General features: G+C 37.7%; 1 pseudogene; it reads right to left on the bottom strand.

Moving 5' to 3' along the window:
- Positions 1–632: 632 nt before the first annotated feature.
- Positions 633–1573, bottom strand: LOC109554841 (glyceraldehyde-3-phosphate dehydrogenase pseudogene; annotated as a pseudogene).
- Positions 1574–10021: the final 8448 nt, after the last annotated feature.

Here is a 10021-nt window from a genome sequence, read left to right on the forward strand (position 1 = left end):
GAATATGAATGTTTCAGTAAATTCTAGGGATGGAAAAAGTTCTGTTCGTTATTGACTCCAATTCTATATACAATTGCTATTCTGGATAAATGATAGTGACTTCTTTTGTACGTTTAGGCTTTGAGATTTTTCCTAATCAAGCAGGGTAGGATATATAAATAGAAGTACACATATACACACATGCACACATCATACAGCACAGGCCTTCAGAATCAGATTTTGATCCTATTGGATCTGTAGTTGTCTAACTTCAAGTAACTTTGTTCAGTATCAGTTTTCTAATCTATAAAATGGAGATAAAATGCATCATTCAGTGGGTTAACATGAAAAGTAAACAAGACAAAAATACGTGTGTAGCAGATTGAAAAATATACAGTTCAAAAGTTGGTAACAGAATTTCTCTCATGAAAAGAATTGTCTTTATTTAGAAAAGTAAAGTACTTATTTAGGCTGGGTATTTTCCATTGATGGTAAATAATAAGGTAAGGCTCACTAAGTCCTTCCTCTTCAGGGTTTCTGGGATGGAAAGATGTGATACTCTCAGTATGTTGGGGTGATACAGTTGAGGTGAGTACCCCAACAGCTGAGGGCCTCTCTCACGCTCTCACTGGGGCTGGAGATCCAGGGTGCTCTTATTCCCCAGAGGCTATGTGGACCATGAGGCCCACTACTCTGTCTGTAGCCAAATTCACTGTCATACCAGGAAATGAGCTTGACAAAGTGGCTGTTAAGGGCAATGCCAGCCTCAGCATCCAGGGAGGAAGAGTGGGTGTCACTGCTAAAATTGCAATAGAAAACTTGGTTTTCAGTATAGCCTAGAATAGTCTTCAGTGAGCCTTGCAGTGCCTGCTTTACCTCTTCTTGATACCATCGTATTTAGCAGCTTTCTCCAGGAAGTGGGTCAGATCTACATCAGACACACTGGGAATGGAGACATGGAAGGCCATGCCAGAGAACTTCCCATTGAGCTCAGGACGATCTTGCCCCAAAGCCTTTGCAGTGCCAGTGGAAGCAGGGATGATGTTCTCAGCAGTTCGTCATCCATCCCAGGACAGTTTCCCTTGGGAGCCCATCATGATCTTCTGGCTTGCAGTGATGGTATGAACTGTGGTCATGAGTCCCTCTACAGTGATACTGACCAGGTATGCCAAGCAGGTGGTAGTGCACGTGGCATTTCTGACCATCTTGAGGGACCTGTACTTCTTATGGTTCATGCCCATCACAAATATGGGATATCAACAGAAGGGACAGTGATGATTAGCCTTTTGGATAACCCTTCATGTGAGCCCCAACCTTCTTGAAAGTAGTGAGGACACCAGTGGACTCTATAACATACTCAGTACCAGTGGCACTCCATTTGATATTGACAGAATCTTGCTCCTAAAAAATGAAAGTGGGCTTTCCACTGATGGCAAGCTTCCTCTTCTCAGACTGGACTGTGCCATTGAACTTGCCATGGGTGGAATCACACTGGAACATATAAACCATGTAGTTGAGGTCAGTGAAGCAGTCATTGATGGTAATATTCACTTTATCATAGTTAAACGCAACTGGTGAGCAAGTGCCCAATACAGCCAAATATGTCTTGGGCCCATGGCTGGCATTACATAAGGAAATATGGCTGGCTGTTGAATGGGAAGGGGCAGAGAGACTAAACTTTTTAGGTATGAAGATAAGGTCCTGAAACCAGGTTTAAGAAAAAGTACTCTTGCCTGGAAAATCCCTCAGACAGAGGAGCCTGGTAGGCTGCAGTCCATGGGGTTGCTAAGAGTCGGGCACGGCTGAGTGACTTCACTTTCACTTTTCACTTTCATGCGTTGGAGGAGGAAATGGCAACCCACTCCAGTGTTCTTGCCTGGAGAATCCCAGGGATGGGGAAGCCTGGTGGGCTGCCGTCTGTGGGGTCGCACAGAGTTGGACATGAGTGAAGTGACTTAGCAGCAGAAGCAGCAGCAATAGAAAATAATTAAAACTCTGCTTGAGAAGTGAATAGATTTTGTGGGTCATGGGGAGAAAGTAAAGAGATAATCAATTGAAATTATGGAATTCTAAGCTATGGAGGCTTCCCAGGTGGCGCTATTGGTAAGGAACCTGCCTGCCAATGCAGAAGACATAAGAGATGTGGGTTCAACCCCTGGGTCGGAAGATCCCCTGGAAAAGGGCATGGCAACCCACCCCAGTATTGTTGCCTGGAGAATCCCATGGACAGCGGAGCCTGGTGGGCTACAATTCATAGGATTGCAAAGAGTTGGACACGGCTGAAGTGACTTAGCACACAAGGTACGGAGAAGTGAAAGTGAAAGTGTATGGAGGAGTAGGTGGTTCCAAAAAGGCCCTTAAGAACATAAATAACTAATTTCAGTTCTTGCTGTTCTTGCCATGTAAGATTCTTCTACCTGCTCATGGTGGTGGTGGTGGTTTAGTAGCTAAGTCATGTCTGACTCTTGCAACCCCATGGACTGTAGCCTGCCAGGCTCCTCTGCCCAGGGGATTCTCCAGGCAAGAATACTTGAGGGGGTTGCCATTTCCTTCTCCATCTACCTGCTCATACCTTTAGTAAAGTATGCTACACACAAAAATGCCTGTTGTAAATAATTATTAATGATTTAGTACAGAGAAGAAGAAAATATTGGTATGATATTACAGAATAAGATTCAGATGTCAGTAAAATCAGGGCCTTAAAGTCAGAAGTAAAAAAAAAAAAATAGTAAACCGCTAGAAGGACAGGAATCTTGGGGAGAATGTTCAGCTCCAAAGAAGGAATAATATATGCTTAAATTAATTTATCTAAATGTAGGTAAATGTTGGATTGTACTCTAGGAGTGACTGAACTAAAGTGAGAAAAAGAATGAATAGTTTCAAATATCACCTTTTGTTTTCCCATAATTGAAATTAGTTGGTCCCTCCTTCACCCTTCCAAAGGAAAATTCATATGCATGGCTACCACCTCTAGAACACTGAGTTTCTTGAAGGTAGAGGACATTCAATATTAATTGCTAGATTCCTATTGTTCATCAAGACTTAGCCTGAAATAGTTAAATGAACCACAGTGATGAAAAGCTGAATATAGTGCCCCAACAACATGAGAAGATAGAGAAAACCTGGACATATAGTATAGATTTACTTTGCAGACATTGTGGGCTTGGTTCCAGAATGAATATTGCAATATAGCAAGTCATGAAGCATGTTTCCCAGCACACATAAAATTTATGTTTATACTATACTGTAGTCTATTAAGTGTGTAATAACATAACAGATAAGGGGTTAATACCCAGAATATTCAAAGAATTTCTAAAATAATAACAATATTTTTCAAAATACTGTTAATATAAAGGGAAATTGGCAGCAAAACAAAACTATAATATTTGTTTTCTTCTATTTTGCATACATGCTTGCTCAGTCGCTTCAGTCACGTCCAACTCTGTGCAAACTCATGGACATTAGCCTGCCATGCTCCTCTGTCCGTGGGGATTCTCCAGGCAAGAATACTGGAGTGGGTTGCCATGCCCCTCTCCATTCTTCTACCTTGTGAGACTGTAATTATTTGTGAAGGGAAATAATGCTTTTGAGAAGATGCATTTGAAGTGGTGAATACATAGTGTGTACTTGATTTACATTCCTTTCTCTACTGGGAAGGACGTAGTGTGGACTATGGCCTTTACTGTTTCTGCAAAAAGAACAAATCTTGCCTATTTAAGTCAAAGATATGAAATTCAGCAGTGAAACAAGTATAAGATTATGATCAGCCAGATTCTTCTTTATCCTTCCTTCAGTTCAGTTCAGTTCAGTCACTCAGTTGTGTCCAACTCTTTGCGACCCGATGAATCACAGCATGCCAGGCCTCCCTGTCCATCACCAACTCTCGAGTTCATTCAAACTTATGTCCATCAAGTAGGTGATGCCATCCAGCCATCTCATCCTCTGTCGTCCCCTTCTCCTCCTGCCCCCAATCCCTCCCAGCATCAGAGTCTTTTCCAATGAGTCAACTCTTCACATGAGGTGGCCAAAGTACTGGAGTTTCAGCTTTAGCATCATTCCTTCCAAAGAAATCCCAGGGCTGATCTCCTTTAGAATGGACTGGTTGGATCTCCTTGCAGTCCAAGGGACTCTCAAGAGTCTTCTCCAACACCACAGTTCAAAAGCATCAATTCTTCAGTGCTCAGCTTTCTTCACAGTCCAACTCTCACATCCATACATGACCCCTGGAAAAAAACATAGCCTTGACTAGGAAATCCTTATTTTCAAGACTGATTTAGTTATTACAAAAATCAGTTTCTACTTTTTCATTGCATGTAGAATTTTAAGTGTGTGTTTTTTTTTGTTTGTTTTGACTAAAGCTAAATATTTACCTATCCTATGACTCAGCTACTCTATTCTTTGTTGTTGTTGTTTCAGTTGCTACATCGTGTTGGACTATTTCTGACCCCATGGATGGTAGCCCGCCAGTCTTCTCTCTCCATGGGATTTCCCAGGCAAGAATACTGGAATGACTTGCTATTTCCTCCTCCAGGTGATCTTCCCTACCCAGGGATCAAACTCAGGTGTCCTGCATTGGCAGGCTGAGCCACCTGAGAAGTCTGTTATTCCTATGTACATATAAATCCCAGAGAAGAGAGGACATATATCCACTAAAAACAAGTACTGACAGCTTCTTAACAACTTTATTCATTGAAGGGCCAAACTGGAAATAATCTAATTGCCCATTAAAAGTATAATGTATAAATAAGCTGTGGTATACACTGTATAATGTTAAATAGTAATGAAAATAAAATACTTCATTAAAATACTTGAATATTAAAAATATAACTGAGTGAAAGAAGCAGCACAAAAAATAACATTGCATAATATTATTTTTTATGAAATTAAAAAGCTGGCAAAATTAATACATTGCAACTGAATTAAAAATAGTGACTTCTTCTGGGAAGGGTGTCTATAATGGGAAGAGAGGTATCTGGGATTAGAAGCACATGAAGGAACCTGATAGAGTATAGTTATTGTTCTATACCATCACCAGTATATGTGTCATAGGACTGTACAATAATATTGCTGTACTTCACTCACTTTCCAGATTTTACTCATTTTAAATTTTTAAAAAATTATGAAATGAAGCTCTGACTGAAAAACTTGGTAAATGTTGAAAGACTAGCAAATTTAAGACAATGAAAAACTTGCCAGATTTGAAGCAAAAATGGTGCCTGTCTGTTAATTTCATTCATATGCTCATACCTTTGATTCTGTGACAACCTGTTTTATTGATATTATTATTGCTATTTTTATATGAAATAAGCACATTTCTACCAGTTTTCATTCCCTCATAGGAAACTTTGTGTAGCATAAATAATAATAGATTCTGGTCTAGAAGATTTGAGTTTGAATACTTTTCTTCCATATACAAGCTGGTTGACTTTTACGCTATTTCAAAATTATAATTATTCTCATTGTGTAGACGGAGAAGGCAATGGCACCCCACTCCAGTACTCTTGCCTGGAAAATCCCATGGATGGAGCCTGGAAGGCTGCAGTCCATGGGCTCGCTGAGGGTCGGACATGACTGAGCGACTTCACTTTCACTTTTCACTTTCATGCATTGGAGAAGGAAATGGCAACCCACTCCAGTGTTCTTGCCTGGAGAATCCCAGGGATGGGGAAGCCTGGTGGGCTGCCGTCTATGGGGTCACACAGAGTCGGACATGACTGAAGTGACTTAGCAATAGCAATAGCATTGTGTAGAAGAGGAGAAAAAAATTCCTCTAATTAGAGTGCCTTAGGATGAATAGTATAAACATATTGATATTTTTTCCAGTCTTCTTTTTTTGTACATTATATTTTATTTAGCCATTATACTTTGTATTTAATGCTGTAATGGATTTCAATTTACATTTTTAGCATAATCACTTTGACATGTCACTCAGCAGCCATTGCAATTAATATTTTTGTGTCATATACTTCTATAACTACCATTTCAAAATCATCACATGACCACATTTTCTTTTTTCGCTTTTTGCAGAGACCTTAATATATTCTGATATTTTCTTGCTTATTTATATGTTTAATTTTATCTCTGACTCTCCCCATATGAATGTAATTTTCATGAGAGAGAATGCTTTGTGTGTCTAGTTCAATGTATGATACAGGTGTAAAAATATTTTTTTACCTATTTAATTTTTAATTACTTGCTAAAAAAATAATCCATTGACTAGAAATATATTTATCCATTCCTTTATTAGAAACAGTTGTAAAAAAACACTCTAATCAACACCTTATAGCTCTCTATTTTACAATATTTCACAGAAGTGAATAGATATATTTATATCATAGGGCATGAATTTTGAAATAAGCAAGTCAGTTAACTTTTAAAAATTTCAGTGTCATTTGTGAAAAAATATAAAAATTTATAGCAATATCATCGTCTGAGCTTGTTGAGATGTTTAAATGAGGTAATTGAAGGGAGGTACCTTGTAAATTCTACAGTAATATATTCATGAAAGAACTATTATTATATCTTGACAGTGCTTATGAGCATATATTAATTTTTATATGTGATATTTATTATGTAATTGAACTATGATACTGCAATATGGAAGAATCACTCAGGATACCACGCTTGAAGAAATCTTAACACTGCTGCCTAATAAAGTTATGGGTAGAGCAGGAGTCCGTGTTATAAAGTAGTGTGTACTTCTTTATAAGAAGCACTAGAGTTTAAATACATGCTGTGTGTGAACAAAAGCCAAACTGATAAGATAGCTCTGTGTAACTAGTGCTGGTATGCATACTAAGTCCTATGGCTTATAGGAAAGAGTAATAGGATGTTACTGTTGAGTCCATAGGAATGAGTGGGTAGGATTGGAATGTTGTAGGAATAGGGAAATGTGATTATTTAAATTTTTGTTCACAGTGTTAGCTGAAAAATTATTTTTCAGTCTGAAATACTGAGAATTAGAAGGTTTGAATTAAAAATAATAGACATATTGGAAATAAAGTTGCTATGTACAAAAAAATAACAGATGTATGTGAGAAATGAAGAGGAAAGGTTGACAGGTTTGGGTAACTTATCATTATATAAGGGATGAGCAAAATGAATGAGTTTCCCATCCTCATTTGAGAGAATCATTATGTTCAAGGGAAAATGAGGAAGTAACTAGGTAACTGAAGGGCATTCATAGAAATGTTCATAAGGCAATTTATATTAAGAAACTTGAGCTCGGAAGATCGGATAGGTCAAGTCTATATATCTAGAGAAGATAATTGAAGGTATGAGATGGAATTCACCAGGGTAAGTAATTTAGAACAGTAATTCCGTGGTTAGGAACTAAGACTTCAGTACATGCTCACATTTGGAGAAAACTTAAGGAAGGATAAAAACAACAGAGGTAAAGAAACAGTAATTCGAGAAGTAGCAGATGAAACTAAATAATGTAATATCTTGCAACCAAAAGAGTGAAAATAATCCAAAGGTAGTCTTAGACCAGTCAATCATCAGTGTTAAATGCTGCCTAAAATTTGAGAGTGAAAAAACTTGAGTGGATTTTGTACATATAACATTAATTACCTTCAACAAAACAGCTTTGGGGAATCATGGAGTTAGAAAAAAAATAATTCTGAGAAATTAAGAAGTGGATGAGTTATGGTTTAATGAACACACTTTCAGGATTTTCACCAGTTCAGTATCAAACTCAATTTGATCAATTTACTGGAGGAAACTCAACTCTTAAGGATTACTAAATGAACTTCTAATAGAGTGGTTTTTAAAAGCAAAGAGTAGCAATATATTTGTTAACACTAAGTAATAAAATTGCCAAGTGAAATAGAAGATTCCTATCAACTCATGTGTGTTATCTGTCTAGTGGGAAAATTAAGTCAATATTAGAGAGTTGTTTGATGAGCGATCAGTGCAGTATTTCAATAGAGAGTGTGTAAGATAGAATTACTCACTGTGGAAATAAAACTCTAGATAATGCAGAAAGAATGAGAGAGAAAACACTCAGGCAGATGAGTTCAAGAGCTCTATTAATAGATTGGCTGTACTAAAATTTGACTAACTGAAAAGTGCCATTTCTTCCAGTGCCAAGTTAAAATGAAATTGAGAAAATAGATCCTTTGACAAAGATTTTCCTGAGAAAATAATTGATTATCACTTTAATAAATACCAAGGTATCTGTTACAAACTTACATTCCTATAGTGCTATTTGAGTAGAAATATTCACACAAGTACACAGTTATACTGATACACAAATACACTCACATTCATTCATTCCCACAGAACAGCCATAGAAGAAAAGTCCTGAATCTTTGATCTGAATACCTTTATTTTTTTTTAATTTTATTTAATTTTTAAACTTTACATAATTGTATTAGTTTTGCCAAATATCAAAATGAATCCATCACAGGTATACATGTGTTCCCCATCCTGAACCCTCCTCCCTCCTCCCTCCCCATACCATCCCTCTGGGTCGTCCCAGTGCACTAGCCCCAAGCGTCCAGTATCGTGCATCAAACCTGGACTGGCATCTCGTTTCATACATGATATTTTACATGTTTCAATGCCATTCTCCCAAATCTTCCCACCCTCTCCCTCTCCCACAGACTACATAAGACTGTTCTATACATCACTGTCTCTTTTGCTGTCTCGTTCACAGGGTTATTGTTATCATCTTTCTAAATTCCATATATATGCGTTAGTATACTGTATTGGTGTTTTTCTTTCTGGCTTACTTCACTCTGTATAATAGGCTCCAGTTTCATCCACCTCATTAGAACTGATTCAAATGTATTCTTTTTAATGGCTGAGTAATATTCCATTGTGTATATGTACCACAGCCTTCTTATCCATTCATCTGCTGATGGGCATCTAGGTTGCTTCCATGTCCTGGCTATTATAAACAGTGCTGCGATGAACATTGGGGTACACATGTCTCTTTCCCTTCTGGTTTCCTCAGTGTGTATGCCTAGCAGTGGGATTGCTGGATCATAAGGCAGTTCTATTTCCAGTTTTTTAAGGAATCTCCACACTGTTCTCCATAGTGGCTGTATTAGTTTGCATTCCCACCAACAGTGTAAGAGGGTTCCCTTTTCTCCACACCCTCTCCAGCATTTATTGCTTGTAGACTTTTGGATCGCAGCCATTCTGACTGGTGTGAAATGGTACCTCATAGTGGTTTTGATTTGCATTTCTCTGATAAAGAGTGATGTTGAGCATCTTTTCAAGTGTTTGTTAGCCATCTGTATGTCTTCTTTGGAGAAATGTCTATTTAGTTCTTTGGCCCATTTTTTGATTGGGTCATTTATTTTTCTGGAATTGAGCTGTAGGAGTTGCTTGTATATTTTTGAGATTAGTTGTTTGTCAGTTGCTTCATTTGCTATTATTTTCTCCCATTCTGAAGGCTGTCTTTTCACCTTGCTAATAGTTTCCTTTGATGTGCAGAAGCTTTTAAGGTTAATTAAGTCCCATTTGTTTATTTTTGCTTTTATCTCCAATATTCTGGGAGGTGGGTCATAGAGGATCCTGCTGTGATGTATGTCAGAGAGTGTTTTGCCTATGTACCTAAAGAAACTAAAGACCTATATATAGAAAACTATAAAACACTGGTGAAAGAAATCAAAGAGGACACTAATAGATGGAGAAATATACCATGTTCATGGATCGGAAGAATTAATATAGTGAAAATGAGTATACTACCCGAAGCAATTTATAGATTCAATGCAATCCCTATCAAGCTACCAACAGTATTCTTCACAGAGCTAGAACAAATAATTTCACAATTTTTATGGAAATACAAAAAACCTCGAATAGCCAAAGTGATCTTGAGAAAGAAGAATGGAACTGGAGGAATCAACCTACCTGACTTCAGGCTCTACTACAAAGCCACAGTTATCAAGACAGTATGGTACTGGCACAAAGACAGAAATATAGATCAATGGAACAAAATAGAAAGCCCAGAGATAAATCCACGCACATATGGACACCTTATCTTTGACAAAGGAGGCAAGAATATACAATAGATTAAAGACAAGCTCTTTAA

The sequence above is a fragment of the Bos indicus genome, chromosome X (assembly GCF_029378745.1).
Source record: "Bos indicus isolate NIAB-ARS_2022 breed Sahiwal x Tharparkar chromosome X, NIAB-ARS_B.indTharparkar_mat_pri_1.0, whole genome shotgun sequence".
Lineage (NCBI taxonomy): Eukaryota > Metazoa > Chordata > Mammalia > Artiodactyla > Bovidae > Bos > Bos indicus.